Source organism: Neodiprion fabricii, chromosome 7, assembly GCF_021155785.1.
Source record: "Neodiprion fabricii isolate iyNeoFabr1 chromosome 7, iyNeoFabr1.1, whole genome shotgun sequence".
Lineage (NCBI taxonomy): Eukaryota > Metazoa > Arthropoda > Insecta > Hymenoptera > Diprionidae > Neodiprion > Neodiprion fabricii.
Window position 1 is genome coordinate 12,007,923 of NC_060245.1, and position 27,421 is coordinate 12,035,343.

Sequence of the window (27,421 nt, forward strand, 5' to 3'; positions counted from 1 at the left end):
AGGTCCCTTGCCTCAAATCCCCCCCATAATCTCAGTCTGAATATGGCCTTCGCCCGAACGCTACACGACGGTTAGGAAAGTGCGACTGGCGACGTGTCGGATAAACAGGCGTCAAATTTTTGTTTTTTAAGCGATTTGAACAAAACAAAATGGATTCTACAGCTGAAGGTGAGTAAAATGAGTGAAAAAAATTCTGAATCTAAATTCCTGAAAACTACATTCTTAGAAGGAGATACGTAAGGACTATTTTTTGGTTATTTTTCTCGAATTGAATGGATTTGATTGAGTAAATACTTTTTTATCTTACTATATCTTGCTCTCTAAGTCATTTGAGGTTTTAGGTAAGAGTATTATGTACTGATTGAAATCAATTTTAGCTGCCCGTTGCTGCCCGTTCACTTTTTGTGCACTGTATTACAAAAAAAAAGTAAGATATTCGTTTTAACGATCACAGTGATACATGAAAAACAAAATGAAATAAAGCATAGAATTCAAAAACCAAAGTGAAAAACAAAGATAAAAGTGAGCCCTCGAAGGAAAACACATCCATACAGTAAATCAAAAGAATATGAGAAAGAGAGAGGGGGTTATACGCAGCTGCGATGTTCACACGCCAAAGGCTGGTAGTGGTTCCTCAAATGACGGATACACCGTTCGAGGTTTTTTTGAAAACTACAAGAAAGCTGCACAAACAACAGGAGGTGACGAAGATATTATATATCCTTTTTATATTATATTGCGAACTATTGCATGTGGTCATGCGATTGATGATAACAATTTTTGGCAGTACGCAGTAAAATTAGCCAAATATATTGTACAACAATATCCCTGGCATTATATGCCCACAAAGGTTTACAAACTTTTGATTCATGGCCCCGAAATGATAAAACATTCGGTGTTACCGATCGGTCAAATGTCCGAAGATGCGCAGAAAACCTGTAATGAATTTTTTAAGATCTACCGCATGAATTTCGCAAGAAAACGTTATCGTCAAAAAACGTTTGAGGATGTTTTCATACGATTTTTGATTGCGTCTGATCCACAAATCTCCAGCTGTCGGAGATTACCCATGAATCCACTATAATCTTTATCTGAAGACTGTATTGATTTGTTAGCTCCTCCAACTGTGAATAATCGAACGGAACTACAATATTATGACAGTTCTTCGGCCTCAGAAACCGATGCAGATATAGAAGATTGCAACTGTGACGAGATTAGCGATGCAAATTTTTTCAAGTTATATTATTTTCTACACCTAACTTTTGAATATTTTATCCGTTACGCTTCTGAACTCTTCATGTGTAATGTGAGATACTATGGTAAATGTCGATAAAAATATAATAATTTTTTCAAAATTTTTTCCTGTATAACATCGCCATATTGCACCCCGCCATTTTTGACTTGTTCATTCTCAATTACATACCCTAACAATCTCAAAACAAAGACTTTTAATCAATCGCCGAATTCATTTAATTTTTTACAAGTTTTTTCGTACGATATGACGCCATACTAGGTCGGCCATCTTGAATTTGCTAATTCTGATGATAAATTCAGAATCAGTGACCTCAAAAACTATCATATACCAATTTGTGGATCATTCTCTACATTTTTCGACTTTTGGCCGCACTGTGCGCTGAGCTGAGGATTGGAGGTTCAGTACTTGTGACAGAGTGATGATATTTCGTACATCTTAAAGACAAGTATATATGCTTAATTGTTTATGTATCCAAGCTTTATTTGTAAACTCTTCATTAAGCATCTAATCCAGAGAAATTTATATATTTGACCTATTATTCTGTTGAAAATATCGAGTTATTCATATTTTTCACATAGACCATATAGACATAAAGAATTTGTTACAACAGATTAGTAGTACAGCAAGGGGGGTTCTGAGTACAAACACCTTCTTTACCGACCGAGCCGCTCCGCGCAGCCCAGACTCGAACCCTTTTCCGCGATGACGTCACAGTCTGCCGTACCGAAGATCAAAACCGCGCAACCATACCGACAGTTCGAGGGTCAAAATCGTGCTGTTTCACCGACAATCTTACCGACCCCGAGCAACTTTACCGACAGTTGTATCGATCGGGGGTCGAAATCGTGCTGTTTTACCGACAATCTTACCGACCAAAGGTCTGTAGTGCTCGCCTGCCAACGGTAGAGGGCGCAGCGGGGGCGAGAACTTTTTTACCGTCCCGCATTCTTCTCCCACGATAGGACTGCTGATGTGTAACATGAACCACTCCGAATTCCTTTTCCACGGTAGGACTGCTGACGTGTAACATCAACCACCTCACATTCCTTTCCCACGTTATCAACCACGTGACATTCCAAAATTAATGGTTCCGAGAATCGTGTTTCACTTATTCGGATGTCGGTTTGATATCAACCACGTGACATTTTTTGGCTTGTAACTGCCGTGTGAACTCTACGATGAGTATTTGGACGGGTTCAGACAAGACCACAGTGCAAGGTCGGCCGATAGCCGCGGTACAGAGCCAAGGATCTGCGGTGTTAGGTTACTATCGCCCTGGGAATGTCAAAAGGTGCGCGCGCATACACAAACGTGAATCTGTAACATCTGACCAGGTCCACCGTTCGTATGAAATAGGTTAGCACGTGAAACTTGTACATTAGTCAGACTGCTATGCTTGTGAGGCGAAAACCTTGAAATCATCATGATACGTAATAACGAAGAAGTAATTATCGGATTCAGCAACGCGACGTCAGAGTTCTCGCTACAGGATCTTCGGTGGCTCGTTGAGTCTGTCCGGAAAGCTCGTGTGCAACCGCTCAGACTACACAGGATATATTTTCAGGACAAAACGTTGATCCTGACGTTTCAAAAATGGCAAAACGAAGTAATTGCAGTATTATTGGACATTGAACCGGATGACGATGAAGGCGAAGCCTATTTGATCGAGTCTCGTCAGATCAACGAGGAGTAAGAAACAAACCGAACCGTACACATCTAATGTTACCCACACAATCGAAGACACACACACACACACACACACACACACACACACACACACACACACACACATTCGACGAGCCCAAACGAGGTTCGCACAGCGTTTCGTCACAGACCTGAACACCGAATTCAACGTGTTCTTACCGGCACAGATTGTGTGACTGCTAACGAGGACGAGACCCAATATCAGAAATTGATGCAGACGATGGAGGAGGAGCGGTTGTTCTTGCAGTATATGGACGGTCAGTACGGTCAAATTGAATTCAAAGATGCGTCGACTCTCGCTTAATTTGTACACACCGTACCTGGACAACGTGTGCAGCGTCTCCAATTATTCTACGTTGCATACCCTTTACGAAAATTGTATACATTGTTGAACGAAGCTTCTTTATTTTATATCATTTTATTTTATACCATTTAATGGTACGACGTTCTGTATTGATAAAAAAAATATATGTATTTATCACTCAACGCAAAACCATCCTGTCCACCTTAAACTCGACAAATTGTTGGTAACAGCAATTCGACTTTTACAATCTGAGAAAGTGCCAATTTGAACACCGATGAGCAAAGACGAAGGTTTTCTAAGCTACGTTTTGAACCTCGTAACTGTAACGTGAACAGTACGATGAGATTTCAGCGGACTCAGTCAAGGACAGAGTGCAAGGTCGACCAACATCTGAGTTAGCGTACGTTTGAAGCCGCAGGTCCTACGGAGTTGGGTTACTATCGCTCTTGGAATGCAAAACATGACGACGTTGGTGTACAGATTAGTCGAGAATGAGATGCAAGGTTGAGGTGCAGTTTAGATTTCGTTTGACAAGTTTTTTATTAATTTTATAAAAAAGTATTAAATATATATATATACATTCGGTTTCTCGAAAAAAATTTTGCGAAAGGCTTCAACGATTGGAGAAAAGATGAGAATTATCACAACGATAGGTTCTGAATTGAAAACGGATCGTGAAACTATGACTATAAGATCTGGTATTTATTTATTTAACGAAATTAAAAATCTGTTTAGTAACTTAAATGTATTAAAATATTGTCGAAGATCTAAAGAAATTAAAATATTGTCGAAGACAAAAAAGGTTTGTACATTGTGTGACTATAATGATCTGGTACTTATCTAAAGAAATTAAAAATCTGTTTCGTAACTTAAATGTATTAAAATATTGTCGAAGACAAAAAAAGGTTTGTACATTGTGTGACCATAATGATCTGATACTTATCTAAAGAAATTAAAAATCTGTTTCGTAACTTAAATGTATTAAAATATTATCGAAGACAAAAAAAGGTCTGTACATTGCGAACTACAGCATCAAGTCGTGAAACAAAGACTGTATGATCTGATACTTATTTATTTAACGAAATTAAAAAATCTGTTTCGTGGATCGAGATATCCCCTGATTCGTCGTAACTTAGGTGTGTTAAAATAATAATAACTAACACAAAAAAAAGGTCTGCACACCGTGAACTACAGCATCAAGTCGTGAAACTATGACTAGATGCGCACAGTTTGAATTAGTATCTGACATTTTGTTCAATTTCTACCACGATGGTGAACCGAAATCCATAAAATCAATGACTTCAACTTTTTTCACTCAGAATATTCCAAACTTTTTACGTCAACTGTTGAACTGCAGCGACGTTCCGTTGTGAAATTTTTTTTCAAAAAACCCTGTTTATCCCACTACTGTGACATTATTCGTATATTACTGTATGATACACTACTACTATTAAACTGTCTGTCGTTGGTTGATCATTAAAAGAGATTTGAAACAAAGAAAAGACATATTTAATGTACTTTCTAGAAAAAATTTAAGAAACCTAGAATCGTGAAAATTTGCAAATTGTATATTTACATGCTCTCATGGACGCGAGTTACGTAAGACATCGTCTGGGTAATGGACCACCACAGTCCGCCGTTGGGTTCATCTTCGGACTTGCTCTTTATCGGTATAGCGTACTTGTAGCCTTTGTTTCGTCCAGCGTATGACGTCATATCAACAAGATCCGCCCGCCAGGTCTCGTCGATGCCGCGCACGTCGACGCGGGTAGTTCCGGCGTGCAGACCTTTTTTGTCTTCGTTCTTCCACTAAAAATCTGTCTCGTGGAGCCATATATCTCCAGATTCGTCGTAAGTCAAGTGTATTAAAATATAATCAAAGACAAAAAAGGTCTGCACGCCGTGAACTGCAGCATCCAGTCGTGAAACTATGACTATGAGATCGTGGAGTTGTTCCTCCTGGAGCTGTGTCTCGATCTGACGGTGTATATATATCCGACGTATGTTCGGTAGATCCGGTTCCGGAAACATCACATCCTGTGGTGCCGGCTCCGGACTTGGTGGCAAGTTGGATACATCGGGAACCATGATCTGAGGAAGAAAAAAAGGGTATATTCAGAAAAGTTGAAGATGTTTCAGTAGTTGAAAAATGTTCAGGTGAGAAACAAATTCGAAAGCTATTAAGCCGAGTTTGGAGATTTATGAGTAGTTGAATATGTTTTTAAAATCACTTGAAGTTTCCTCAATACTTCGAAATATATATAGCTAATTTTTTTTTGAACAAAAGAAGTGAATGAGTGTAATAAATTGAAAAAAATTTACGTTAGGTAGCAATTTGTATAAGGACTTACCGTTTTTTTCTGACAAACTATATAGTCGAAGACGCAAGACACTTTACACCACTTGAGTTTGACTGCCAATGAGCTGGTCCAGGACTGAAAATTTGAAGATGTTTCAGTAGTCGAAAAATGTTCAGGTGAGAAACAAATTCGAAAGCTATTAAGCTGAGTTTGGAGATTTATGAGTAGTTGAATATGTTTTTAAAATCACTTGAAGTTTCCTCAATACTTTGAAATATATAGCTAATTTTTTTGAACAAAAGAAGTGAATGAGTGTAATAAATTGAAAAAAAATTTACGTTAGGTAGCAATTTGTATAAGGACTTACCGTTTCTTTTCTGACAAAGTATATAGTCGAAGACGCAAGACACTTGAGTTTGACTGCCAATGAGCTGGTCCAGAACTGAAAATTTGAAGAAGTTTCAGTAGTTGAATATGTTCAGGTGAGAAACAAATTCGAAAGCTATTAACCTGAGTTTGGAGATTTATGAGTAGTTGAATATGTTTTTAAAATCACTTGAAGTTTCCTCAATACTTTGAAATATATAGCTAATTTTTTTTGAACAAAAGAAGTGAATGAGTGTAATAAATTGAAAAAAATTTACGTTAGGTAGCAATTTGTATAAGGACTTACCGTTTCTTTTCTGACAAAGTATATAGTCGAAGACGCAAGACACTTTACACCACTTGAGTTTGATTGCCAATGAGCTGGTCCAGGACTTGCAGTCTTATATAACGAACCCTTGTGTTTATGTTTTGCAAACGTAAAAATGTGATATCGTAGGGTAGTCCCACGTTCACCGAATGTCGTTATCTCGATTCATGTAATTGTTCTGGTGCGTACCGCTCCACGCATCCGAACAGTCTCGCTCGTTGGACAAATCATCGTTATTAACAGTAGAAATTCAAAAATGGATAAAAGTCTGAAGTCAAAATATACGGCTTCTTAACAGAATTTTCCGTAACGATCGTAGTTGGTTATATGATAGATGTTTGACTCACTTTAAGATCAGAACTCGCATACTTTTCCGATACTGCATAATCTGTCAGATTACGATTCGCATTTTCTGACTAAAGCATTGGAACCTAAATTGACAGTCAAATTACTTACCAAGCAAAACTATATTGTTCACTACAGGGGTTTGAAACAATGCTTACAATTAGGCTTAAAATTACTCAAAATACACAGAGTTCTCAAATTCAAACAAACCCCGTGGCTCAAAAAATACATAGATTCGAATACCGATTTGCGCAAAAAATCTCAGAACGAATTCGAGAAAAATTTTTACAAGCTAATGAACAACGCAGTTTTTGACAAAACTATGGAAAATGTTAGGAAGTATAGAGATGTCAGACTGATCACGAAATGGGATGGAAGATACGGTGCTAGAGCTACCATAGCCAAACCCAATTTTCACAGCTGCACCGTTTTCGACAAAGATATAATTGTCGTTGAAATGAGTAGGACGAAAGTCAAATTGAATAAACCATTGTATGCAGGTTTCTCCATCATGGATCTTTCAAAATCCTTTATTCACAATTTCCCTTATGATTACGTTGAAATGATATTTGAACATCAGACAAAATTAATGTATACCGACGCGGTTGGTTTAATGTACCACTTCACCGCCCCCGATATTTGAGAATTTTGATCTAGAGACATCGGAAACTTTATACCATCATACCGTAGCACTGAGCTGATATGCGGGTACGAGCTGATCGCGTTAGGATGGTTGTTGTCGGTTGGGAACAGAGCTGCGGTGACCGACCAAAGAAAGCAGTAAGAGTCGTTGTTTCTGATGTTTACTACATCTTCTTATCTTGAATATCTTTGGGTAGTGGTGTGTATGTGAAGACACCGCCTCGTAGTGGTACGTACTTGTTAATATTCACCGTCAAATTGATTATTTCGATCAACGGTCAACCAGAGTCTTTTTCGTGGAAATTTACCACTTTGAACAATACTTCTGGTGTTTTGAGTTCCAAATCGAATCCATTTTTGAATTTCCTGTCGGTGAAGATTTCTCAGATGAAATTTTGGGTGTCGTCTCCATGATTTTTATTAATTTTCAGAATCCTTATTTGTTTTTCTTCTTTCAATCGAACATACTTGACTAAGCTATCGTTGTAAGAATTGCTTTAGAAGAACTGCTCCATGCTGACACGGTCCCTTTTGTGGGCAAGCAACAAAAGCCTGACTCACGCATTATCGAAAATTCGTGGACAACCGTATGCAATATTCTTTGATAGAAATTTCTAGATATTTCCCGAACGAACCTGCAGCGCGTGTAAGATGGCGAGGCAGTTCTTGGAACTTGGCGAAAAAGTTTCGCACGCCTCATGTACGAGAGAGAGCTGTGAGAGTGAACTAATCGCTGGAGTTATACATGGAACTGTGATAGGCTTAGTAGATATCGTTCTCCAGGAGCGTTACGGGGATGTTTTGCCTACGGTGTGGGTTTCACGATTTCGAGGCCTACGCACTTTTGCACTTTTGTTCAAAATTTTTGTCCAGTTACTACTTGTATTGCGATTGTAATTGTCATAATCTTACCCGGTGAAAGTATAAAGTGACAAAAATTTTGAACAAAAGTGCAAAAGTGCGTAGGCCTCGAAATCGTGAAACCCACACCGTAGGCAAAACATCCCCGTAACGCTCCTGGAGAACGATATCTACTAAGCCTATCACAGTTCCATGTATAACTCCAGCGATTAGTTCACTCTCACAGCTCTCTCTCGTACATGAGGCGTGCGAAACTTTTTCGCCAAGTTCCAAGAACTGCCTCGCCATCTTACACGCGCTGCAGGTTCGTTCGGGAAATATCTAGAAATTTCTATCAAAGAATATTGCATACGGTTGTCCACGAATTTTCGATAATGCGTGAGTCAGGCTTTTGTTGCTTGCCCACAAAAGGGACCGTGTCAGCATGGAGCAGTTCTTCTAAAGCAATTCTTACAACGATAGCTTAGTCAAGTATGTTCGATTGAAAGAAGAAAAACAAATAAGGATTCTGAAAATTAATAAAAATCATGGAGACGACACCCAAAATTTCATCTGAGAAATCTTCACCGACAGGAAATTCAAAAATGGATTCGATTTGGAACTCAAAACACCAGAAGTATTGTTCAAAGTGGTAAATTTCCACGAAAAAGACTCTGGTTGACCGTTGATCGAAATAATCAATTTGACGGTGAATATTAACAAGTACGTACCACTACGAGGCGGTGTCTTCACATACACACCACTACCCAAAGATATTCAAGATAAGAAGATGTAGTAAACATCAGAAACAACGACTCTTACTGCTTTCTTTGGTCGGTCACCGCAGCTCTGTTCCCAACCGACAACAACCATCCTAACGCGATCAGCTCGTACCCGCATATCAGCTCAGTGCTACGGTATGATGGTATAAAGTTTCCGATGTCTCTAGATCAAAATTCTCAAATATCGGGGGCGGTGAAGTGGTACATTAAACCAACCGCGTCGGTATACATTAATTTTGTCTGATGTTCAAATATCATTTCAACGTAATCATAAGGGAAATTGTGAATAAAGGATTTTGAAAGATCCATGATGGAGAAACCTGCATACAATGGTTTATTCAATTTGACTTTCGTCCTACTCATTTCAACGACAATTATATCTTTGTCGAAAACGGTGCAGCTGTGAAAATTGGGTTTGGCTATGGTAGCTCTAGCACCGTATCTTCCATCCCATTTCGTGATCAGTCTGACATCTCTATACTTCCTAACATTTTCCATAGTTTTGTCAAAAACTGCGTTGTTCATTAGCTTGTAAAAATTTTTCTCGAATTCGTTCTGAGATTTTTTGCGCAAATCGGTATTCGAATCTATGTATTTTTTGAGCCACGGGGTTTGTTTGAATTTGAGAACTCTGTGTATTTTGAGTAATTTTAAGCCTAATTGTAAGCATTGTTTCAAACCCCTGTAGTGAACAATATAGTTTTGCTTGGTAAGTAATTTGACTGTCAATTTAGGTTCCAATGCTTTAGTCAGAAAATGCGAATCGTAATCTGACAGATTATGCAGTATCGGAAAAGTATGCGAGTTCTGATCTTAAAGTGAGTCAAACATCTATCATATAACCAACTACGATCGTTACGGAAAATTCTGTTAAGAAGCCGTATATTTTGACTTCAGACTTTTATCCATTTTTGAATTTCTACTGTTAATAACGATGATTTGTCCAACGAGCGAGACTGTTCGGATGCGTGGAGCGGTACGCACCAGAACAATTACATGAATCGAGATAACGACATTCGGTGAACGTGGGACTACCCTACGATATCACATTTTTACGTTTGCAAAACATAAACACAAGGGTTCGTTATATAAGACTGCAAGTCCTGGACCAGCTCATTGGCAATCAAACTCAAGTGGTGTAAAGTGTCTTGCGTCTTCGACTATATACTTTGTCAGAAAAGAAACGGTAAGTCCTTATACAAATTGCTACCTAACGTAAATTTTTTTCAATTTATTACACTCATTCACTTCTTTTGTTCAAAAAAAATTAGCTATATATTTCAAAGTATTGAGGAAACTTCAAGTGATTTTAAAAACATATTCAACTACTCATAAATCTCCAAACTCAGGTTAATAGCTTTCGAATTTGTTTCTCACCTGAACATATTCAACTACTGAAACTTCTTCAAATTTTCAGTTCTGGACCAGCTCATTGGCAGTCAAACTCAAGTGTCTTGCGTCTTCGACTATATACTTTGTCAGAAAAGAAACGGTAAGTCCTTATACAAATTGCTACCTAACGTAAATTTTTTTTCAATTTATTACACTCATTCACTTCTTTTGTTCAAAAAAATTAGCTATATATTTCAAAGTATTGAGGAAACTTCAAGTGATTTTAAAAACATATTCAACTACTCATAAATCTCCAAACTCAGCTTAATAGCTTTCGAATTTGTTTCTCACCTGAACATTTTTCGACTACTGAAACATCTTCAAATTTTCAGTCCTGGACCAGCTCATTGGCAGTCAAACTCAAGTGGTGTAAAGTGTCTTGCGTCTTCGACTATATAGTTTGTCAGAAAAAAACGGTAAGTCCTTATACAAATTGCTACCTAACGTAAATTTTTTTCAATTTATTACACTCATTCACTTCTTTTGTTCAAAAAAAAATTAGCTATATATATTTCGAAGTATTGAGGAAACTTCAAGTGATTTTAAAAACATATTCAACTACTCATAAATCTCCAAACTCGGCTTAATAGCTTTCGAATTTGTTTCTCACCTGAACATTTTTCAACTACTGAAACATCTTCAACTTTTCTGAATATACCCTTTTTTTCTTCCTCAGATCATGGTTCCCGATGTATCCAACTTGCCACCAAGTCCGGAGCCGGCACCACAGGATGTGATGTTTCCGGAACCGGATCTACCGAACATACGTCGGATATATATACACCGTCAGATCGAGACACAGCTCCAGGAGGAACAACTCCACGATCTCATAGTCATAGTTTCACGACTGGATGCTGCAGTTCACGGCGTGCAGACCTTTTTTGTCTTTGATTATATTTTAATACACTTGACTTACGACGAATCTGGAGATATATGGCTCCACGAGACAGATTTTTAGTGGAAGAACGAAGACAAAAAAGGTCTGCACGCCGGAACTACCCGCGTCGACGTGCGCGGCATCGACGAGACCTGGCGGGCGGATCTTGTTGATATGACGTCATACGCTGGACGAAACAAAGGCTACAAGTACGCTATACCGATAAAGAGCAAGTCCGAAGATGAACCCAACGGCGGACTGTGGTGGTCCATTACCCAGACGATGTCTTACGTAACTCGCGTCCATGAGAGCATGTAAATATACAATTTGCAAATTTTCACGATTCTAGGTTTCTTAAATTTTTTCTAGAAAGTACATTAAATATGTCTTTTCTTTGTTTCAAATCTCTTTTAATGATCAACCAACGACAGACAGTTTAATAGTAGTAGTGTATCATACAGTAATATACGAATAATGTCACAGTAGTGGGATAAACAGGGTTTTTTGAAAAAAAATTTCACAACGGAACGTCGCTGCAGTTCAACAGTTGACGTAAAAAGTTTGGAATATTCTGAGTGAAAAAAGTTGAAGTCATTGATTTTATGGATTTCGGTTCACCATCGTGGTAGAAATTGAACAAAATGTCAGATACTAATTCAAACTGTGCGCATCTAGTCATAGTTTCACGACTTGATGCTGTAGTTCACGGTGTGCAGACCTTTTTTTTGTGTTAGTTATTATTATTTTAACACACCTAAGTTACGACGAATCAGGGGATATCTCGATCCACGAAACAGATTTTTTAATTTCGTTAAATAAATAAGTATCAGATCATACAGTCTTTGTTTCACGACTTGATGCTGTAGTTCGCAATGTACAGACCTTTTTTTGTCTTCGATAATATTTTAATACATTTAAGTTACGAAACAGATTTTTAATTTCTTTAGATAAGTATCAGATCATTATGGTCACACAATGTACAAACCTTTTTTTGTCTTCGACAATATTTTAATACATTTAAGTTACGAAACAGATTTTTAATTTCTTTAGATAAGTACCAGATCATTATAGTCACACAATGTACAAACCTTTTTTGTCTTCGACAATATTTTAATTTCTTTAGATCTTCGACAATATTTTAATACATTTAAGTTACTAAACAGATTTTTAATTTCGTTAAATAAATAAATACCAGATCTTATAGTCATAGTTTCACGATCCGTTTTCAATTCAGAACCTATCGTTGTGATAATTCTCATCTTTTCTCCAATCGTTGAAGCCTTTCGCAAAATTTTTTTCGAGAAACCGAATGTATATATATATATTTAATACTTTTTTATAAAATTAATAAAAAACTTGTCAAACGAAATCTAAACTGCACCTCAACCTTGCATCTCATTCTCGACTAATCTGTACACCAACGTCGTCATGTTTTGCATTCCAAGAGCGATAGTAACCCAACTCCGTAGGACCTGCGGCTTCAAACGTACGCTAACTCAGATGTTGGTCGACCTTGCACTCTGTCCTTGACTGAGTCCGCTGAAATCTCATCGTACTGTTCACGTTACAGTTACGAGGTTCAAAACGTAGCTTAGAAAACCTTCGTCTTTGCTCATCGGTGTTCAAATTGGCACTTTCTCAGATTGTAAAAGTCGAATTGCTGTTACCAACAATTTGTCGAGTTTAAGGTGGACAGGATGGTTTTGCGTTGAGTGATAAATACATATATTTTTTTTATCAATACAGAACGTCGTACCATTAAATGGTATAAAATAAAATGATATAAAATAAAGAAGCTTCGTTCAACAATGTATACAATTTTCGTAAAGGGTATGCAACGTAGAATAATTGGAGACGCTGCACACGTTGTCCAGGTACGGTGTGTACAAATTAAGCGAGAGTCGACGCATCTTTGAATTCAATTTGACCGTACTGACCGTCCATATACTGCAAGAACAACCGCTCCTCCTCCATCGTCTGCATCAATTTCTGATATTGGGTCTCGTCCTCGTTAGCAGTCACACAATCTGTGCCGGTAAGAACACGTTGAATTCGGTGTTCAGGTCTGTGACGAAACGCTGTGCGAACCTCGTTTGGGCTCGTCGAATGTGTGTGTGTGTGTGTGTGTGTGTGTGTGTGTGTGTGTGTGTGTGTGTGTCTTCGATTGTGTGGGTAACATTAGATGTGTACGGTTCGGTTTGTTTCTTACTCCTCGTTGATCTGACGAGACTCGATCAAATAGGCTTCGCCTTCATCGTCATCCGGTTCAATGTCCAATAATACTGCAATTACTTCGTTTTGCCATTTTTGAAACGTCAGGATCAACGTTTTGTCCTGAAAATATATCCTGTGTAGTCTGAGCGGTTGCACACGAGCTTTCCGGACAGACTCAACGAGCCACCGAAGATCTTGTAGCGAGAACTCTGACGTCGCGTTGCTGAATCCGATAATTACTTCTTCGTTATTACGTATCATGATGATTTCAAGGTTTTCGCCTCACAAGCATAGCAGTCTGACTAATGTACAAGTTTCACGTGCTAACCTATTTCATACGAACGGTGGACCTGGTCAGATGTTACAGATTCACGTTTGTGTATGCGCGCGCACCTTTTGACATTCCCAGGGCGATAGTAACCTAACACCGCAGATCCTTGGCTCTGTACCGCGGCTATCGGCCGACCTTGCACTGTGGTCTTGTCTGAACCCGTCCAAATACTCATCGTAGAGTTCACACGGCAGTTACAAGCCAAAAAATGTCACGTGGTTGATATCAAACCGACATCCGAATAAGTGAAACACGATTCTCGGAACCATTAATTTTGGAATGTCACGTGGTTGATAACGTGGGAAAGGAATGTGAGGTGGTTGATGTTACACGTCAGCAGTCCTACCGTGGGAAAGGAATTCGGAGTGGTTCATGTTACACATCAGCAGTCCTATCGTGGGAGAAGAATGCGGGACGGTAAAAAAGTTCTCGCCCCCGCTGCGCCCTCTACCGTTGGCAGGCGAGCACTACAGACCTTTGGTCGGTAAGATTGTCGGTAAAACAGCACGATTTCGACCCCCGATCGATACAACTGTCGGTAAAGTTGCTCGGGGTCGGTAAGATTGTCGGTGAAACAGCACGATTTTGACCCTCGAACTGTCGGTAAGGTTGCACGGTTTTGGTCTTCGGTACGGCAGACTGTGACGTCATCGCGGAAAAGGGTTTGAGTCAGGGCTGCGCGGAGCGGCTCGGTCGGTAAAGAAGGTGTTTGTACTTAGAACCCCCGTTGCTGTACCACTCAGATTCAATCTTTGAAAAAAAAAAAAACCTACTCATGTTTATTCTTCACGTATGTTCCATATTTTACATTTTTTCATGAAATAAATAAAATTTTTCAAACGAAATCTCAACTGTGTCTTAATCTCGCATATGACCCTTGACTAATCTGTACACCAACGTAATCATGTTTTGAAGGATTAGAATTCTTGACCTCGTAGATAATGTAGTGGTAAATCTTGGTGAGCGGTCAGTATATGGGTTACATAAATTTCCGTTAACTTTTCGGCCTGAGTAGGGGCCCTCCTCAGAACGATCAATTTTTCCATATGACTGCCAAGAACAAGGTTCCTACTTTGCTATTGTTTTTACTTCTTACCATACCTGTTCGCCTTCACTCAGGGTCACAGGTGATTCACCCAGGAGTCGTTGTTTGCTAGTTGCGTTAAGCCGTTGACTGAAGTGTTTCTGATATGAAGAACTGGGAGATAAGGATACCAATACTACTGTAGTCGGCATCGTTGACTAATGTTTCAAAAGGTTACGGTAAAAGGCTCAATAAATAAGACTCCGTAGTGGTGATATAATTTGCGATTTATTAACTTTGTGCGTACAGTGTCAGAGCACCTGTGTCTGTCTCTGACAATCGTTTACTGACTCGCCTCACTCACCCGTAGGCCATCTGGTCCCGCTCGACATTCATACCTAGATCTATAACCTCACACGCGCGCACACACGCACCCATACCGAGCGCACACCGCTGTGTGGCGCTCTTTCACGCATTCGGTTACATTACGATACATTACGGTTGTAACATTTTCAACTTTTCTAACCTTTTTTAACTTTTTTAAATTTACGACTTGTGCCTCGTGCACATCTCCCTGTTAATTCATTTTTTAAGTGTCAAATATCATATATCTACATTAGACTAACCGTTAAAAAAAAAAGTTTGTGCACCAAGTTGAAAAACCTAAGGTTAACCTTGAAAAAAGAAGATCCTCCAAATATTAATGCTTTATCTTAATATTAGGGTGTGCCGATAACTTTTTCAAGTTTTTTTTTAATACAATTTGAGTTCGTTTCGGATCTTGATATTTTTTATATTACAATGATTCAAAAAAATCAGACGGTAGAAAAAAAAATCTGGGATTGAAAATACTTTTTACCCAAACATTTCTTATTTTTCATGATGGAATATTCGATATGGCGTCCAAAAAAAATATATCCTAGAAATTATTCTTTGAAAAATTGTAAAGAAGCCTAGAATGAAAAATTAACAAATCAAAATAGTAACGAATAATAAATCATGTGACCGCAGGGCTGAGTTCAGAAACCTTACCCGCGTGAACTCGTATATCATACTGTCTCTGTCTAACACATGAGATTAAACAAAGACACAACGATACCCGAGTCACTCGAGTAAGGTTTCTGAACTCAGCCCAGGTGTACTTCTCGGTGTACGTTTTCTAACCTTTTTCCGAAACTTTTGCCCGATACGACATTGGCCGCCATCCACTGAAAGCTACGCTAACGACTACCATTTAGACTACCATTCTCTGTCTACCTTGCGTACTCGAAGAGAGTGCCACAGCTCCCCGCAAGAGGACGACCTAATACAGGGCTAAAAAAAACTTCGCATAGTCGCGGTATGTAGCTCGTATACTCGGTTTCTCTGTATCTGTGCTCTGTATTTTTATCCGAATTGGATCAGTCTAATCTTAAAAGTGGAAACTACCGTATACTCTCAAAAGAACCGTCTATTCTGTATTTCATTTAAGCTAATTAATATGCAATTCAGTGACAATGTCTTCTTCAGCAACTATTTTTGAAAATATTTCTGTAATCGGCCCCACTGACACTCAAATTCGTGGTGATAAATCACCTTCAAGAATCCAGGTGATAAAGTTTTGTTTTTCAATATAAGACAAGTGAAATTACTGATACATGCAAGTGCAAGGCTTGTAATGAAAGGAGTGTAGGTATTTTAGCAAAAAGCTCGAATACCAACTCATAGACAGGATCATTGTATTACGAAGTTGAAAACTTTGTATGAAGATTGTAGAATTTTGCAAAAAACTGCCGGCAGATCATGCTACTTGGAAAAAGAAAAAAAATTCACTTCTGAATTTGATAACCTATTTGATATTGCTCATGCGCAAGTGACGAGCAAAAAGCATTTTTTTCGAAACAACGAGAAAAAAGGCGGATAGATTGTATTGGGAATGTTTGTACGGTTCATGATGGTACTGAGGAACTTGCTCGAAATCACGACGATGGAGATGATTCTCCGAGGCCACATGAAAAAAGAAAACAGGAGGAAAATAAGTATTTTCGAAAGTTATTTCTCCACCTAAAGTATGACTATGAGCAATTATGTACAATACATTTTTCATTTATCGTCATCTGTCATTTTTGTTCTTATTTTTTTCTGTTGAGCAATAAAATATTTAGCCAATCGCAATAAATTTTGTAATGACCTTGCATGAACTTGGGACTACTAAAAAAGTTTGTCACATGTGGCAGCTGATTTTCCCATAAAAACAACTCATTCACTCTGTCTTAGGCCCATTTACTCAAGCAAAGCAAAGTCGTACTATTTGATCTTTGGCTTCGAGCCAAGGAAGTGCTTTGTCCCATGAATCAGCGACAACGTCCGATTTTTCATACGTGCCCAGTGAAGAAGAACCATCTTAATCGAGGACATCACGGGGATCTATAAGTGTCATGACAGAAAAGTTGGTTGCGGTTTTGGATAAATGCAAAGTCAGTGACAGAAGGGCCGTTCATTTAATAATCTTAATAGCACAAGCATTGAACATTGATGTCAATACATTGATTATAATTATTAAAAAAACATCTATTCGCAAATGTCGAGAAAAATTGCGTGAATCGAGAGCCGCAACTGTGAGAGAAATATTCAAGAACACAGAATTGAACGCAGCTGTATTACATTGGGATGGGAAATTGATGTGTAACTTGTTAGAGCACAAAGTAACTGATAGATTACCTGTTCTTATATCGGATGGAAGTATTGAGCAGTTTTTAGGAGTGCCTGAGCTAGAAAATAGTAAGGGTTTATCTTAAGCAACAGCTATTTCTGAATTACTGAAGGATTGGGGGTTGTCGCATAAAATCAAGGCATTGTGTTGTGATACAACTCCGTTTGATTTAGGTATTATCAATGGTGCTGCAATAAACTTGGAACAATTATTGGAAAGAGAAATTTTATATCTTTCATGCCGGCATCATATTTACGAGTTGATTATAAAAAGTGTGTTTGATGAAAAAATGCCTCAGACTTGCTGTCCAAATGATCATATTTTCAAAAGATTCCAAGATACATGGAAAGGTTTGGATACAACCAACTACTTGAGTGGATTAGCCGATGAAACGGTGAAGAATGCACTGGAAAGCCATCTTAAAAACATTCTATCATTTTTGGATGAAATGCTGAAGGTAAATCATCCACGTAATCAGTGAAAAGAACTGTTGGGACTGACAAGAGTGTTTTGCGGTGTTATTCCGCTTCATGAGGTCAAGTTCAAACATCCAGGGGCATTTCACCATGCTCGCTGGATGTCAAAGGCGGTATATTACCTGAAAATTTTTTTGTTTCGTTTACAATTTCGGTTGACAGCCAAAGAAAAGAAAGCTCTTTCAGAAATATGCATTTTCATCGTGATAATATATGTAAGGGTATGGTTTATAGCGCCTCTAGCGCCTCAAGCTCCGAACCATGATTTACAGTTTTGAAAAAAATTATACAATTACAAATCTATTGATTTAAAAGTGTCTCAAATAGCACTTAGAAAATTTGGTCATCACTTGGGGTATCTCACTCCAGATGCAGCTGCAATGTCTTTTTTTGATGCAGAATTGTCGAATGATATGAAGAAAAAGATGGTAACAAAAATGAAAATCAGCGAAGATGAAGAATTGAAAAGAAGACATTGAAAAGTTACATAATAAAGAAATTGATGATTTTATTAGTTCGGAGTAACTAAAATTTTTCGAGAGATTTGAAATCAACACTGATTTTCCCCAGAAAGATCCTAAAATTTGGGCTCAAGACGAAAATTTTCAGACGGGCCTCAAAATTGTTAAGGGCTTAAAAATTATCAACGATACAGCAAAAAGAGATATAAGTTTGGTAGAAGCCTATGTGAATATCTTATCAAGGGACGAACAAAAGCAATTTTTAATGCGAGTATTGTCAGACTACAGAAAAAAATTTCCTGACTGTATAAAACAAATAGTTATGAGAGAATTTGCATAAAAAGTCGAAGTGATTGTATCTGTGAGAATATAATGGTGGTTTGTTCATTTTTGTAATGAAGAAATTTTATTTATAACTGTATTTCTTGCGTCTCATTGAATAACTATTGAGAAATCCTCTCATCAATGTACGAATTAAGGAGACGGCTTGAAAAAAATCAATTAAACAACGTACACCATCTGTGTTCACATGATTTATTTTTTGTTACTACTTTGATTTGTTTGGATACGTTTGGGTTCGTCGTTTAGGTTCGTTTGAGATCATTCATCTGTGTTCACTTGGTTTATTTTTGGTTTCGATTTTGATTTGTTAATTTTTTATTCTCGGCTTCCTTACAATTTTTTAAAGAATAATATTTAGCACATATTTTTTTTTGGACGTCATGTTAAATATTCCATCATGAGAAATTGAAAATGTTTGAGTAAATAGTATTTTCAATCCCAGATTTCTTTTTTCTACCGTCTGATTTTTTTGAATCATAGTAATATTAAAAAATATTAAGATCTGAAACGAACTGAAATTTTATTAGAAAAAAAAAAAAAACTTAAAAATATCATCGGCACACCTTAATATTGAGATAGAGCATTGAAATTTGGAGGATCTTCTTTTTTCAAGGTTAACTTCACGTTTTTCAACTCGGAGCAAAACTTTTTTTCAACGGTCAGTCTAATCTACATCCTTTATCGATTGGAGAAGATGTCAATGGTCTTTCGCCACCTAATCTGAAGTACCTCGTCTCTCCCGTTTGAATTTTATGACACTGACCAGTGTCTTATTCTCTTCTTATACGAGGTAAACTTTCCGCTAATTGTTTATATACATTTCTAGTTGTAATAGATATATTGAATGTATTCTCCAATGTACATAGGATAATAATTCTCAATAGTATGATATACATTGATCTTATTGTCTTACTGATGGAATCTATGCTCTTGGCCGCTCAATAGAAAAATTCATCGTTCTAAGGAGGGCCCCTACTCAAGCCAAAACGTTAACGGAAATTTATGTAACGCATTTACTGACCGCTCACTAAGATTCACCACTACGTAATCATGTTTTGCATTTCTAGAGCGATAATAATCCAACTCCGTACGACCTGCGGCTTTAAACGTACGCTAACTCAGATGTTGCTCAACTTTGCACTCTATCCTTGACTGAGTCCGATTAAACCTCATCGTTGACTTCACGTTACAGTTACGAGGATCAAACGCAGCTTAAAAACTTTCGTCTTTGCTCATTGGTATTCAGGATAGCACTTTCTTAGATTGTAAAACTCGATTCGAATTACTATCGCAAAATTTGTTGGGTTCAAGGTGGACAGGTTGGTTTAATGCTGAGTGACAAACACATATAATTTTTGATGTTTTTCATTTAATATTGAACGTCGTACTATGAAATCGTATAAAATATGTGTATGTGATACTTAGATTACACATAAACAAATTCGAGTTGATTATATGGCGCACCCAGATAGCGTCAACTCAACCGAGTGCCGTTACTTGCTGTTACCATCTTCTGGAATATATCTTCGTCTTCTTGGTGAGCTTTCGTCAGTCGATTTGGTAGAAAAATCGTAAACAAGTCGTTCAAATCCTAAACGAGTCTATCCCCAAATTTTGTTTTGACCCGACGAACACCGCTGACTCTGTATTCGAAGTATGCTTCAAGGTCCGAAACTTCTTTCAATAGCAGAAACGTCTCCAGCCGCGCGATTTGGTTCAGTTTCGAAAAGTCCATGATCGTCTCTGTTAATTCGTGTTTGCTCAAAATCTCTTGTGGGTTCATTTAGTTGAGTTCGAATTTGCAGTAGGTATTGAGCTTCTTGAATGTTCTTGATTTCACGTTGTTGTTGTAGAGCACTTTTAATTTGCAGGAAGAACAGCTTCGGACCGGCGTTGAAGTTTTCACTTTTGACTTTTATAACGTGCCCCCACCACATAAATTTGAAATTTGGTGGGGAAAAAAATGTCACTTGGTTGATATGAAACCGGCATCTAGGTAAGTGGATTAATTTTGGAATGTCACGTCGTTGATATCGTTGAAAAAGATTGTGGGGTTGGTGATATCACCCCGGCGTCCGAGTGAGTGAAAAACAACTCTAAGAACTATTAATTTTGGAATGTCGCGCGGTTGATAACGTGGGAAAGGAATGTGAGATGGTTAATGTTACACATTAGCAGCTCTATCGTCGGAAAAGAATGCCGGACGGTAACCGAGATCCAGGTCGGTAAAAAGTTCACGTCCCCCGCTGCACCCTCTCCCATTGACAGGCGAGCACACCATAGAGACTTCGACCTTCGGTCGGTAAGATATCGGTAAGGCAGCGCGATTTTGACCATAGTCCGATAAAATTGAAGAAGATTTATCTTGACCTTGGAGATTTGTTGATTAAAGTTATTCTTGGATATGAAGGTCACAACTCAAAACACTATTTATCGTGTTAACGTTTCGGCCCTGGTGGGGGCCCTCCTCAGAACAATTTTATTTAAAATATCTGTCACGGACAAAAAATAAAATGATATACAAATAGGTTTGACAAAGTAAGACATATTGATGTAACTTTTATGCAAAGGTGTTGAAGAAGTATAAAAGAGAGATTACCTCATATGTGATAACACTTCCAATTAATTGATGCGTGTTGATAATTAAAAATAAATAGAACAGATAGGCAAAAACGAACGAAAACGAAACACACTACGTTGGCGACACGTAACTCCCACGAATTCATATTTATAGTTTGTTTGTTAAAAGAATTAAAATGCACAGCCGTTATGGTTGAGTCAGAGCACTTAAGAACGGTGGAACGTCTAGTGTGTAGTGGGAAGAGGTCGATCTCATAGTTATCAGAGCAACGCAGAGTCAACGGGTTGACAGAAAAACAAAAAATTTTTTTGTGTTAAGAAGGTAAAATCGAGAGCAAGCTCAGTCGGTAATGGACAAAATTACGAAGGTCGTATCACAGAGGTGTAAATATTGCTTAGGTGTTCTATGTCTTGTTTACGGTTGACAGAATTAGGATGTGCTACAATATTGCACATTTCCAACAGAAGCCTATTATAATACAAAGGTTCGACATCAATAATACTAGCTTGAGAATAATTAAAAGAGTGGTCGAAATCGATGGCATGTCTCGTCAATGCGGTATAATTATCCTCGTGTTCGTGGATGTTGCGTCTATGTTCGGTTATCCTGGTGTGTAGTTGTCTACTAGTTTGACCTATGTAAGCCTTGTTGCAATGATTACAAGGTATTTTATAAACTTCACCCGAGCGATTGACCAGGGGTAAGGGGTCTTTACCCGAATCGAACATCGAGGATATATCATGTGTACATTTGCCCACAAATTGAATTTTGTATTTGGAGAATGTTCTATTAAGAGACTCAAACAGACCCGCTACATAAGGGATGGAAATATAGTTTTTTTGAATGGTCTGTGTAGTAGTTGCATCGAGATTGTTGTTAGGGCTGGTAGATGACAAGATGGAATCATATTTGAACTTTATATGTTTGTTAAGCAGGCGAGAAGGATAGTCGTTCTTACATAGTACCTGCTGAATCAAGGACAAATTTTTATTGTGAAATTCCATGCTTGAGAGTCGGATCGCTCTGTCAACTAAACAATTGATCGTTCCAATTTTGTATGATTTGGGATGGTGAGAATGATAATTTAAATACCTTTGTGACCAAGTAGCCTTATGGAACCAATCAGTTTTAATGAGCTGATTGTCATTGATAATCAGTACATCTAAAAAGCTGATTTGGCGATTAGACTCTAATTCGGCTGTAAATTGTAGTCTCGGATGGAAACTATTAAAAACTGAAAGCATATCGGCGACTTTATGCGAAGGGACAGCTGTAATTATGTCATCTACGTATCTGAAAAAGAATGAAGGCTTGAAGTCTAGTTTATTAAGACAGTGTTGTTCAAGGTCATCCAAAACCAAATCAGACAAAATTGGAGAGAGCGGTGAGCCCATAGGTAAGTCAAACGTTTGGGCATATATGTTATGGTTAAATTTAAATATGGCCGCCTTAAAACATATTTGTAATGCTTTTAAGAGTTCATTACGTGGGACCGGAATTTTGTCCACCAGCTGATGCCAGCGCTGTTTGATGGCGTTGATTGCCAGATCTTGTGGTACATTAGTGAATAAGGATATAACATCCAGTGAAACTAAAATATAATCAGCTGGAAGACGAAGGTCCCTAATAGCATTCACCAACGCAAAACTATCTCTTATCCGTGACAAATATCCGATAAAATTGTCGGTACGGTAGCACGTTTTGGACCTCAAGTCGGTACGGCAGACTGTGACGTCATCACGGAGAAGGGTTTGAGTCCGGAGAGGATGTCGGTTAGTATCGGTAACAGGAATCTTTAAGTAAGCTCTCCTTGTATTGCTACTCGAACGCACTTTTTTCTCACTCTTATTTGACAACAGAGATCCCTTCAGAAGTCAGTCGAACGAGATAACTCGTCTGGTGCACTTCTCTGCATAACAATAGGATGTATATTCAATAAACACGGACAATCTTGAGTTTCATGAATACTCTCGCCTTTTTTTCTTTTACGATCGCACCGTACTGACCATAGGGTTTTCGAACTTTTCACTACATTTAGAGTCAGTTTTGAGTCTTTGTTCACATCGTTCGAAAATTTATTGGTAAATACTAAGAAGTTGTTTTTTGATTAATCTTTGGTATACATCGATTTTGCGACAAATATATATAAACGCAGCTGTCTTCCACGGTTGATGATTTCTCGAAATCTTTTTCATACAATTATGTGAAGTGGAGATATTCCCAGACATATTCCAAGTATGCAGCAAAGGTAAACTTTCTCCAATTTTTTATACAGGATGTCCCTAAATTGGGGGACACGGACTAGCCAGCGTGATACCTGACTGAAATGCAACCGTGAATTTCGTTACCGGAAGCTCGTCCGACGCATAGTTTTTGAATTATAAGCGATAGCGCTGGGTCAATCAGAGTGCACCATTGCATCTGGATTTGCCGCCACGGAAATGGCCGTTTTCTTCGTCTGGGTGAATTATTTTTATTCGTTTACGAATTATATATCGGCACCTCCCCTCTTTCCCTGTTGTACCCTTTCTCGGGCGCTGACCTCGGTATTGTTGCCGCGGGACACGCTGCCGGCCGCACATCCACGGACGCACACTCGTGTGTGTGAACATAGGCGAATCCCCAGCTACACAATACTACGAAACACACATCTACGAGTGAAAATAAAAATAAATCATCGATGTATGCATAAAATTCGAGACTTTATATGATTAATATACCGTTTGGGTTCATAATTACTCATTTAACCAATCTGGCTTGAGATCTTCAGAATTATGCTTTCCGAACATTTTTTGTGTCTTTGCAACATGATTTTTCCACTAGTTTCAAATTCATCATTGACGTCCGATTTTTTAATAATGCGAGGGAAAAATAACTCGCTGAATTGACGTGTCAATAGGTTTGTAAATCAATTACGACTCACCTGAATTCATACAAAATAACTGAATAAATGAAAATTCATTGAATCACTAAAAATGATAAATGAAATCATGAGAATTGTTTGAGATATAATTGAATTAGGAAGAGTTGTAATAAGTCAAGTTACTTTGAATTACTTTAGATTCGTGCCAAAATTTCATGTCACGACTCTGAATTTGTAGTTGGAAATTGGAATTGGATATTAATATTTATTTGTTCCATGAACCTTGAATTTGCAGTGTGAAAACGGGAAGTTCGAGGGCTGGCTCGCGGTCAGCCTTAAGCCGCTTGTTCACTTACACGAACGATGCAATACAGTATCGATGTATGTGATTGAAGTATCAATTACTCAAAATTTATCAAACTCAAAAATATTTTGAATATGACTATGAATTATCAAAATATCTCTTCTGATATCAAGACTATACGCAGAAATTTACTAAATCGATTAATTTTCAATAATTCAATCGAGCAGTGTCCCATTATTTTGTTGAAATCGATTAATCGATAAATCGATCATTCTCAGATAAGTGGCCAAGACTAGCATTGATCTCAACAATTTCAACGTTACTTGCCGAGTGGCAACTAATTTTACTGCTAAAAAGACCTTCTTTAAAACCTTTTAATACAATGACATATAGACTGTGAAGATACATAGTCTTTTAATATTTTTAATTAATGACTTCCAACTTGTAATTCCTACATGTTAAACAACCAGAAGAGTGACAATGACTACCGTTACTCAAAGAACAGTGTCTCCACAAATTGTAAATTATGAATTCGACTGCATCTTAGTCCGCTTACTATATTAGTGAAAAAAAGGTAAATAACACTCTAACCCTATCTTTTTTTCAATTAATCAAAATGTACTCACTAACCAATAATATATTATAGCCCTAAGAGTATTACATCTACAATATTTAATGTCTGATTGTACTTCTGTTATAAAATATTTTTTTTGTTCTTGACAGTTAAACAAATAAATCGTTCTGAGGAGGGCCCATATCCGGGCCGGAACGTTAACTACGTTTACATAACTGACCGATCACCAAGATTCAATAACAGATTGTCTAAAAAACTTATTAAAGGCGTCAATCGCTACTGGTAACCAACGGTAGTTTCCTTGACTCGCCGGTAGTGGTCCAAAAAAATCGATCGATACCAGGTCTCCGACTTCCTCCGGTACTATCGTCTGCATGTTTGCATAACTGTGTTAGTTTGGTACTTTACATCGCTGGCAGCGGTGGCATCTACTAATTTCGCGTCGCACCAATTTCGCAAGTTTCGGGTAACAAAAACCTTCCCTCAATACTTGGTAGCATTCACTTTCCCCTATGTGTCCATACATCTCGTGACATTCCTGAATTAATTTCTTTACTATCTCTTCCGGTAGGACTGCTTTTAGCGTGCCCCCAGGCATCGTCTGATAAAGAATGTCGTTAACTATCGTATATCGATCTCCTTTTTCGAATTTTCTCGCCTTCATCAAATTTGCTATTCTTAAGTATTGCTTTTGCAATTTCTCTATTTTTCTCAATTCTTTTTTTAAGTCTTTACTCATCTGCTTTGCGAATTCCGAAACGACTATAACTCCTCAGAAGTCCCTTTTTTTGTTTTCTCTCCAAGGTGGGTTCTTACTGAGTACATCTGCAATCAAATTTTCCGACCCTTTGATGTACTCGATTTCAGAATCATATGTTTGTATGAATAATACCCATCTCGAAAGCCTTGAGCCTAACAGTTGACATGATAGAACGAAAGTTAGGGCTTTTTGGTCCGTTCGAATTGTCAGTGCTGCTCCTACAATGATCGTCCTGAATTTTTCTAGCGCATGAATGGTAGCTAATAATTCCTTTTCGGTCGTGAAATAGTTTCTTCCCACGCCTCGCATCTGTCTACTGGCGAACCCGACAATTATTTGTTGGTTATTTTTGTCTATTCGAAATAACACTGCCCCGACGGCATAATTGCTTGCATCGCATTGCAGATAATATCTCGCCTTCGGATCAGGGTGGTGAACTATCATTGTATCGCAAAATAACTGTTTGACCCCGCTCACTGTTGGTCTAATTCTTCTGTTCACTTCCATTTACTACCCTTTTTGATTGATTGTAAAATAGGGTAAGTTGTATTCGCGTATTTGTTTGTGAATTTGCTATAGTAGTTGGTCAAACCCAAGAATCCTTTTAACTGCTTCTGATTGATCGGTCTAGGAAACTTGTGGATTGCCTTAATTTTATTAAGCTGTGGTCCAGTACCTTGTGTGGTGATCACGTGACCTAAAAATTCTATTTCTTCTCTGAAAAATTTTGGTTTTTGAAAATTTATTGTTCAATTGTGATCTCTTGATGCTTGAAATAACTTTTTCAAGTGACTCAAATGATCCTTTATAGTTTTGGAAAAACGGAGTATATCGTCTACAAAATTCATTGTAAACTCGTCGGTATTTTTTAGGACTAAATCCAAAGCTCTTACGAGGTTAGCTAGGCTGGTATTCAAACCGTAAGGAGTAACCTTGAATTGATACGTCTTTCCTTCATACATAAAGGCGGTATATTTTCTTAAATCTTCATGTAGTGGTATCTGCCAAAAACTTGCTGTTAGATCGAAGCTGGACATTACGTTTGAATTAATACATTTCTGGAACAATACTTCAGTAGATTGACCGCAATCTCTATCCGGAATTATCAGCTTGTTTATGAATCTAGCGCCTAACAATAATCTTATATCTCCCGATTTTCTCATTACTACTACGATTGGGTAGATATATTCACTGAAAGATCGTTCTATAATATTATTTTGTAACATTTTCTCTGTCTCCAAACTAACTCGATTTCTATGTGTTGCAGGTATTGAATAGGATCTCCTTACAAAGGGACGATCGTCATAAATTTTGATCACATTTTTATAGATTGAAATTTTTCCGGGTTTTTTTACTAAAGATGTCGTTGTACTTAATTAATAACTTTCTGCAGTATTCTATTTCCGTGTTGCTTAACGTTTGGAATTCCGAGATTTTGCCAAGTATCTCATCATGCGTGGGTTCTTCAGAAGTGATTTCATTCTCGCTAGTCTCTTCGCTTCTTTGACCCAACATCATCGGTGAAATTTTAATTTTATTTCGTGATTCTGATCTCAAACTAGACAGTTTCTCCCATGAGCATAGAGTAATCGTACTGCCCTTAATGTTATACTTTGTTTTTCCAAATCTATCTCTGTCTGCCATTTGGTAAGCACGTCTTTCCC

General features: G+C 37.8%; 1 protein-coding gene and 2 long non-coding RNA genes across 3 annotated transcripts in view; 2 read left to right on the plus strand and 1 right to left on the minus strand.

Moving 5' to 3' along the window:
* The window catches only part of LOC124186843 (regulating synaptic membrane exocytosis protein 1), a 1,552,625-nt gene that overhangs the window by 1,036,823 nt on the left and 488,381 nt on the right, over nt 1-27,421 (plus strand). The window lies entirely within an intron of this gene.
* LOC124186846 lies at nt 5,666-6,280 on the minus strand. The gene is made up of 3 exons (XR_006871732.1): nt 6,237-6,280; nt 5,931-6,005; nt 5,666-5,698 (listed from the first exon to the last, which is right to left on the minus strand). It is a non-coding gene; the product is annotated as an uncharacterized LOC124186846 (long non-coding RNA).
* On the plus strand, nt 10,009-10,623 carry LOC124186847. The gene is made up of 3 exons (XR_006871733.1): nt 10,009-10,052; nt 10,284-10,358; nt 10,591-10,623. It is a non-coding gene; the product is annotated as an uncharacterized LOC124186847 (long non-coding RNA).